Below are 9,325 nucleotides of genomic sequence, written 5' to 3' on the forward strand. Positions count from 1 at the left end.
GCGAGGTTGATAATGGTGGGTAAGATCAGCTTCACCTGTAAAATTGCCCGATCACCGATCTCCCAAAATTAAGAAAACTGGCACGGATAAATCGGTGCATCACTAAATGCAACTAATAACAGTTGAGGTATACATTCATACAAGGACAGGTAAGAACAGCAGTTAGAAAGCACAAGGAGAACCAAGAAGTGTTACCTTTATATATGCAAACAACTCAAGTTTGTGTGTGGATTTACTCCACTATTAGTAGAGTGGGAGACCTAGCATTGAATCTTCTTAAAACATTGTCCTTCCAGTCATTCCTAAATGTACATGTAACGTCTGTCAGGGTCTGTGTTTTTCCCTGTTTTACTTTGTTAGTTTGTTTTCTGTTTTTGGGTTTGAGTCTTTATTTTTGTTTGGAACCGTCATTCCTCATGGCACCCACTAGATGTCACCAACATGCTGAGCCCCTGGGAAGCTGCTGGGTTCAACCTGTGTACACACCTGCAGCTCGTTTGGAGGGCGTGGACGATGTATATAAGCAGCAGCTCCTCTTGCCTGAGTGTTTGCTTACCCCTGTAACTAATCGGTTCCAGAGAAAGGCCCTCTGTGATCTGCCCTGCTCTAACTGCTTGTTGTCTTCCTCGTCAGATGTCCTGCCGTCTCCTCATTGCTCCCGTGTGATCGGTCCTCCCCTGATTCTGAGTGAGTCTGTTTCCCCGCGGTGGTGGATTACCTGCCTCCTGTGTCCTCCCTCGACGCTGCAGGTGTTACCGGTCAGACGCCACTCCTCGTGTGCTCTCCTTTTCCCTTTCGTTGATCCTTCTCCGGTGGATTCCCCTTTGGGACGTTCCGGGTCAGGAGACCCAAGCCCAAACCCAACCGGAGAAAGGAGGAGTCTGTTTCCCCGCCGTAGTGGATTACCTACCTCCTGTGTCCTCCCTCGATGCTGCTGGTGTTACTGGTCAGACGCCACTCCTCGTGTGCTCACCTTTTCCCTTCGCCGGTCCCTCTCCGGCGGATTCCCCTTCGGGACGTTCCGGGTCAAGAGATCCAAACCCGAAACCAACCAGAGAAATGAGTATTACTGGATCAGAGTTTAGCCACTCCTCCTGTCATCATCAAACAGGTCCACTCTCCAACAACACCTACCACCCAACGCTCCGCTCAAGTTTTCCTCACCTTTCCAACTAATAGACAACCCGGTCCTCAGTTCCAGTAATAACTCCCTGATTCCTTCCCCGTCTTCAAGGTCACCCGTTCAATAAAACTTATTATTGTACACTTAATCGGTCTCTTCTGGTTGTGTTCTTGCATGTGGGTTCGAAAATTGAATACCAACATGACAACGTCTTTCTCAAACGCCATTTGAATAAGATTTGCTTTGCGTCTATGAATCATGCTTTGGCGCTGTTCTGTGAAGATGTTTAAAGAGTAGAAAATGATTCTGCAGATAATACAGATTTTATGCAATATCATGTTGAACAACACATTCTCTACTTGCTGAACTAAGTAGACTTGCTGACAAATTATACATGAGCTACGAGCTCATGTATAATTATAAATGAGCTAGTACCTTTGAGATTTTTAAACATAATGAAATCAATACTAAAATTTTGCCTACAAACCTAATCACCTGTTTCATTGTGCACTTCTTTTCATCTGATGAAGGAGACCCTTTTATTTGTGTAACGAGGAAGTTGCGGGCCACGTCAAATTCAGAATCCACTGCATGTGTCTTGGTGAGGTCAAATAAGGGCTTCACCTTGCTGACATCCATGCACAGGATCCAGGGCGTTCAGTGCCTCCATCAATTCACAGTTATGTTTCCCAAAATGATTTTTCATTTCCTCACATAACTGAATCAATGCAACTATAATAAATCCTGTGTAGTTACCTGTCGAGGAATCTGGTATGGGTGTGAGATCTGTCCAGGTATACGCAGAAAAATGGAATAAAGGCCTGGGAAATAACAGTATAACCCTGATTAATGATTAAGAGATGATTATAAATGTTAAGTGATTATAGGATGATGATACTCATGCCAATGAAGCAATGTGTGATAGTATACAGGCCAGTGAAGAAATGTTTGTAATGAATGATCAAAACATGTATTCTGTACCTTTAATCAAGTGAATATTATAATGATGTATGCTCTGTATTCTTAAATCCATTGATTCTACTACATTATGAAAGGCTAAAGGTTGTACTTTTGAGTTAACCAACAAATAACATGTATTATTAAAGATCATAAGAGTACTTTTCACTAAGCAGAAGGCTAGGGACAGAAGGGTGAGTCATCTAAATGGGGAAGGAAAACAAGGGTGCGGCAGAATTGGAAACAGATGGTCAACGGAAAAAACAGGAACTGCCCCGATGAAGCGAGAGGCAGGGATGAGTCATTGGAAAACTTGAGAAAGAGTCCGGTACTTTCCACGGGCAGCCCTGCCCTTCATGACATCGGGTAATGACATAATGCGATGGGCAGGTTCCATGGAAACACAAGTGCATAAATACCGATGCACGAGTCAGAACGAGCGTACTTCGTTCGCAGCGCAGAAAGGGAGTCAGCAGAGGAAGCTGCCTAAAGATCTGCGGAGGATCACACCGAGGGACCGAGGGTAACTACTCCATGATTTCACGCTGCCTAAAAGGGACGAGTTCCACACGCCAACACCCCTGGTTCCAGATCCGACCGAATCCTCCGCCTCTACTCAACGCTCTCAACTCCGGTGCAGCTGACTTGGAAAAGAGACGGAGGTCTTTCAAAGACAAAGAGTCTGCACGTTCAATGGAAAGCGTGAGCCTTCTCTCCGCTTCTCTTCAGTAAAGAGGATTTTGCTCCGGCTGGACAAAGACTCTGACCAAGGACCGCAAAAGATTACAGCTGCCGAGATCAAAGACCATCGGGTATGAGGTGATCAGCTTCTCCCAAAGCCTCGCTCAGTGAATTTAGTGAAACAGGTTAGGAATGAGAATAAGGAAAGGAGGTAATTAATCCTAGTTGATTTCAGTATATTTTTGCTTCTTTTATAACTCTTGGAAATTAATTTGTTGTTATATGCCCCTGCTAAAGCTTGCTTAATAAAATTATAATTCTAAGGATTCTAATGAGAATTGTGAACAGTGAGTTTAATTGTGTCAGTCTCGATTATTGTTGGTTCTCCTAAATATAGTAAAACAATATACATGATGCTAGAGACAGGGTGGCTTTGTGTTTTCCTCTGGTGAGTGTTAAAATAATGACCTTGGGACTTAACTCTAAGTCGCTAAATTTAATCTAGCCGTTAACAAGTGCCGTTATTTTAGGAAAGGAGCTACCGTTAACAGGAGTGGTTGTAGGGGTTATGTCGTTGTGAGGGCTACTCAGCGGATTGCCCCTCAACTGTAAAAGGTCATAACTTCTGGATTGAAGGTAGTCAGAGCTAGACGAGTCCTTTCCGACCCCAGTTTAAACAGATAATTCTCCACAAACTATCGCTAAGGTAAGACCCGAGTTTCTGGGGGTTTTCCGGACCTGTTAGACAGAGAACTGGGCAGTAGTGAGTCCTAAGAGTTGTGAGGAGTGGGCGGGACTTACTATTGGTAATAACAGACATACCACAAACCGCTGTTTTGTTACTGACATTTGGCGTTTGGCTGAGTTACACTGCTTCATTATTCTCCTTGTTTTCCAGATAATACTGGAACACACAAAAACACGCACAAATTACAAAAATTTTTTTTGTACTGTTGTAACCATTAAACAATCTCCCCTTCAGTTCAGCCATATAAGTGGAGACACATTGTTGATGTTACCATTATAAAATAACTTGCAATTAAGTATTGGCAAAGATCAATGTCATTTTCACAGGTGGTATAGTGTTGTTGTTAGCAGCTGCTGAAAGTAACTAAAATAGTTACTTAGTTAATAGTTACAAGTAATAAATAATCTAAGTTACTTTTTCAAGGAGCAGTCAGTAATCCAATTAAAGTTTCTTTTTTCGAAGTAATTATGCCATCACTGGTTATGATTAGGTTATCAACTGCAGTAAAACACACCACTAGTGTTCTGCACATTTATTTGGTGAAATGCTTTTCTAACTCTCAGTGAATTTTGTTTTTCCTGTTTGGCTTTAAAATTAACTATTTTTATGCTGGATTTCTTAGAGTGTCATGAAATCTGGTATAAGTATGTGAGATCTTTCCAGGTGCACGCAGAAAACGGAATAAAGGCCTGAGAATTAACAGTATACCCTGCATATGATTATAAGTGATTATAAAGTGATAATACACATGCCAATGAAGAAATGTCTGTAATGTATGATCAAAACATGTATTCTGTACTTTTAATCAAGTGAATGTTATAATAATGTATACTCTGTACTCTTAATCAGTTGATCTTATTACATTATGGAAGACTGAAGGTTGTACTTTTGAGTCAACAAACAAACAACATGATTATATAAAATCATCATGTATTATTAAAAATCATAGATACTGAGGTAAGGGAAAGAATACTCCTCACTGAGCGAAAGGCGAGGAACCGAAGGATGAGTCATCAAATGAGTGAGCAAGACGCAAGGGTGGGGCAGAATTGGAAACAGATGGCCAGCGAGTCATGAGTGTTAGGGAAGTCCGGGACTTTCCGCAGGCAGCCCTGCCTTGCATGACATCAGGTAATGACATAATGCAATGGGCAGGCTCCATGGAGATACAGTCCTGCCTTACAAACCGCCCTGGGTTAGAAGGCATAAATACTGATGTTCGGGGGAGAAATAGGGTTCTTCGTCCGTGGCGCAGAAGAGGAGCCACCAGAGGAAGCAGGCTAAAGACCAGCAGAGGACTACACCACGGGACCGGGGAAGGCTCCAGGACTTCACGCCGCCTAGAAGGGACGAGTTCCACCCGCCATCGACCCTGGTTCCAGATCCGACCAACTCCTCTGCCTCTACCCAACGCTCTCCAAATCACCGCAGCCGACTTGGAAAAGAGACGGAGGTCTTTTAAAGACAAAGAGTCTGCACGTTCAAAGGACAGCGTGAGTCTTCGCTCCGCTTCTCTTTAAGAAAGAGGACTTTGCTCCCGCAGGACAAAGACTCTGACCAAGGACATCTAAAGATTACAGCTGCCGAGACCAAGAACCATCGGGTATGAGTTGACCAGCTTCCCCCAAAAAGCCTCGCTCAGTGAATTTAGTGATACAGGTTAGGGATAAGAACAAAGATAGGATGTGATTGATCCTAGTGATTTTATTATATTTTTTGCCTCTTTGATAACCTTTGGGAATTTAACCTGTTGTCATATGCCCCTGCTAATGCTTGCTTAATAAAACTATATTGTAAAATTCTAATGAGAATTGTGAACAGTGAGTTTAATTGTGTCAGTCTTAATTATTGTTGGTTCTCCTAATTATGGTAAAGCTTACATACATGATTCTAGAGACAGGGTGGCTTTGTGTTTTCCTCTGGTGAGTGTTAAAATAATGACCCTGGGACTTAAATCTAAGTCACTAAACTTAATCTAGCCGTTAACAAGTGCCGTTATTTTAGGAGAGGAGCTACCGTTAACAGGAGTGGTTGTAGGGGTTATGCAGCTGTGAGGGCTACTCAGCTGATTGCTTCTCAACTGAAAAGGGTCATAACTTCTGGATCGAAGGTAGTCAGAGCTAGACGAGTCCTTTCCGACCCCAGTTTAAACAGATAATTCTCCACAAACTATCTCTAGGGTAAGACCCGAGTTTCTGGGGATTTTCCGGACCTGTTGGACAGAGAACTGGGCAGTAGTGAGTCCAAAGAGTTGTGAGGAGTAGGCGGGACTTACTATTGGGTAGTAACAGACAAGAGGTTCGAAGCCATTTCACCTTTGTAAGTTTAGAAGCAACAGAGAGGAGACATGAAAAGGAGAGGACTTACGGAGAGGTTTTAAAAGAAATAAGTGAAAACCTTTAGGGTTAGGTTATGAGGTAAATAGAATTGACAGTGTATAAGATGTATAATAATGTATACATCTCAAAATCAGTAATTAAAAGTGTCATTCTGTATGATAAGAACATACTTTATCTTTAGTTAGTTCACATTCTGATATTGTACATTACAGTAGTGTCTGTTGTAAATACATAAATCCATGCAGGGGCATCAGAGTCAGAGTGGGAGAGTCAGGAGCAGATCAGCAGGTGACAGGCAGTAACAACAGTAGATATTTCAACTAGAAAATTCCTGCAGAAATTTTAAGGGGCCTGCCAAAGTGTGCCCGTCGGATTTTTAATAAGGCGTTTTGATGCTAAACTTAGCAATAATGCTAAAGAAAGCTGTAATGTAGTAAATAACCTGTGGGGAGTCGGAAGCATGTTCACTAAGCTGGACTTGTACCATTGAGTATGTTGCATAAGTTAAAATTAGCCAAAATGCTAAACATAGCATGAATGCTATCAGTAGCAAGTGAAGTATCAGAAGCATGTTGTCGGTCATTACTTACTCCATTCAGTATAGAAAATATTGCTAATAAGCATTCTGATGCTTAATATTAGCATCAGTGCTAAGCTGAGCTAAATTGTAGTCAAAAACCTGTGGAGGGTCAGAAACATGTTGACGAAGCTGTACTTGCACCATTGATTTTGTTAAAATTAATGCATAAGGTGAAATTAGCCAAAATGCTAATCTTAGCATGATTGCTATCAGTAGCATGTTTGGCATCACTAGCATGTTGTCTGTCATTACTTACTCCATTCACTATAAAAACGTTGCTAATAAGTAAGAAACGTGTTTTGATGCTTAATATTAGCACCAATGCTAAGCTGAGCTAAATTGTAGTCAAAAACTTGTGGAGAGTCAGAAACATGTTGACGAAGCTGTACTTGCACCATTAATTTTGTTAAAATTAATGCATAAGGTGAAATTAGCCAAAATGCTTATCTAAGCATGATTGCTATCAGTAGCATGTTTGCTACTGTCATGCTAGTGATGACAGGCATCACTAGCATTTTGTCTGTCATTGACTTAGCCCATTCAATATACTGAACATGGTTAATAAGTACTACAATTAGCTCAAAGCTCATTTAAGGTGAAATGATAATGCTCTGGCTTGCGCATTATAACCTGAGACAAAATGCTACTTAAAATTAATACTACTGCACTGCCTGTGCTGGTGCAAAAACTCACACAGCTGGACTTGTTGATCACAAGTCAGTATTACACATACTAATGGGTTTGACACTGTTAATCACCAAAGTGAAATGACTGAAGCTCTTGACAGATCCATCACCATATTTCTATGGCTGATCTAGTACACTGCAACAGTACAATGGCTGAACCCAGTGCTTAATGAAATTCAGTTTGAGACTGACAACTATAAGATTCGCACATAGGGTTCTCACTCATGGTCCAAAAACAATATTAATAATAAAGACAGTTGGTAATTGTTTATTTCTCAAAATTTTTCAAGCTTCATACTAAGGATTTTAATTCACACGCAAAAATTCAGAGAAATAATTTTATGTAAGCAAAATATAAATAGTCACAGGAAATATTTATTCTTCCCGCAATGCATTGTGAGACCTGCCTCGGCGCCTGTTTGTGAGACTACTCACTGCCTCTTTCTGGGACCCGTTGCTATGGTAATTAATTATCTGGACCTGACTCTCTCTATCAGACAGTATGCTGGAGACAGAGTTTCTATACTTGAGACACTCAGCGTCGGTCTCAAGGATGCTAACAAAAAACCTTAGCAAATGTAGAAAACATTTTAATATATCTTCTATTATCTTCTAATCTAATATTATAACTATCTCGAGGAAAAAAGATCATAAAAGCTAATATCACTTACCTGAGAGTATTATTGAGGCTTTTATTTTGGAATTTTGTAGTGTCATTTGAAATGTCAAATGACACTTACTTACTCCCATGTATAATAGTTATAGTGTTACATCAGTAGTGTAATGCTCAAAACAAAAGTAGTTGTAAATACCAGTCAAGTCCTCCTCTATAGTAACCTACAGTTCTGCCATGTTGTAGTTCTAACATGATCCTCAGCCCTCTGTTTTAAGTGAGAGTTGGCCACAGTTAGAACTACAGACATGGCGTGGCCTGCTCTGCTCTGTGTAATTAATCCCCTGCCAACTTCAGCTGTCACTGGCCTACAGGGTGAGAGTCATTTCTGTTTAGCTGTCAGTTCTGCCATGTTGTAGTTCTGACATGTTGCTGTGGCTTTTCTTTTAACTGAGTGTTGCCCATAGATAGAACTACAGTTATGGCATGTTTGCAGTCCTAAGCAGCTGCTGTGCCCTGCTGTGTGTTTTGTTGCTATGGTAATTAATGAATCCCCTGCAGCTATGACAGCCAAAGTGTGGGAAAATCTTTTTCAAACCAGCCTGTTTTCTAACCAAAAAGCCCTTTGAACAACTCCTTCCCGTTTGGGAACCGTGACATGTATTCGAAAACCGTTTAAAGCGTATGAGAAGGTTATTTGTCTTCTCTGATATTCCCGTGTTTCATATCTCTACCTCGCTCACAGTATTAACAGCGATGAGAGATAGATGATGTGCGCTCAGGTCTGACATTTTTCAGAAATATATGGAAAAACATAGGTCTGAGCGTGAGTTTATCCTGTCGCGCCACATCGGTCGAAAGCAGCTGGACAAAAAACTGTAAGCCCTAGGGACATTTTGAAAACATTTTACCGGAGCAGGCATGCATATCTTTGTCCTGACTGACTTTTAGGAAAATCGGGCGATATTTGTGGGCGTGAGGGCGAGTTAGCAATTATTTTGTGGTCAGAAATCCACTCTCTCCCACACTCAAGTGGAGTGAGAGCCACACTCTAAACTTTTTGAAAAATCGAAAACTTTAAGCTGCTTGGAGACAAGTTGTGGACAATCCATAATTCGTATCGATGTACCGTCTTCACTTTAGATAAGATGACGGGTGTATCTACAAACTGAAGTTTGAATGGCATTTCTACGTGAATTTATGATGACACAGTGATTGCTCAAAAATAGGGTGTTTTTAGGATCTCGCTCATTGAAATTAATGTTTTTTTTTTTTTTTTACCCAATTTGTGTTGCCGTGGTAACTCCAAATCCCACCAGAAATAATAGCTCCCCTCACGTGATCGAGCCGCAATTTTTGATACCACATTTGTGGAGGTGCACGCAGCGGTATGGGCCGCATTAACGGTGACGGAAGCAAAATAAAGAACTAGAAAAATAGCTGTTCCTAGCGAAACAGCCGTGAGAATGCATATTTGCAGAATGTCTGCTGCAGAAATGCAAGAAAAAGTAGAGAAAAGCAGAAGAAGTCAAAGAAAGCAGAAGAAATAGATATAGTTTAAACAGTTGAACAGTGAAACAAATCAAAACGTATAAATT

Source organism: Poecilia reticulata, chromosome 23 (assembly GCF_904066995.2).
Source record: "Poecilia reticulata chromosome 23, P_reticulata-male-v2, whole genome shotgun sequence".
Taxonomy (NCBI): Eukaryota; Metazoa; Chordata; class Actinopteri; order Cyprinodontiformes; family Poeciliidae; genus Poecilia; species Poecilia reticulata.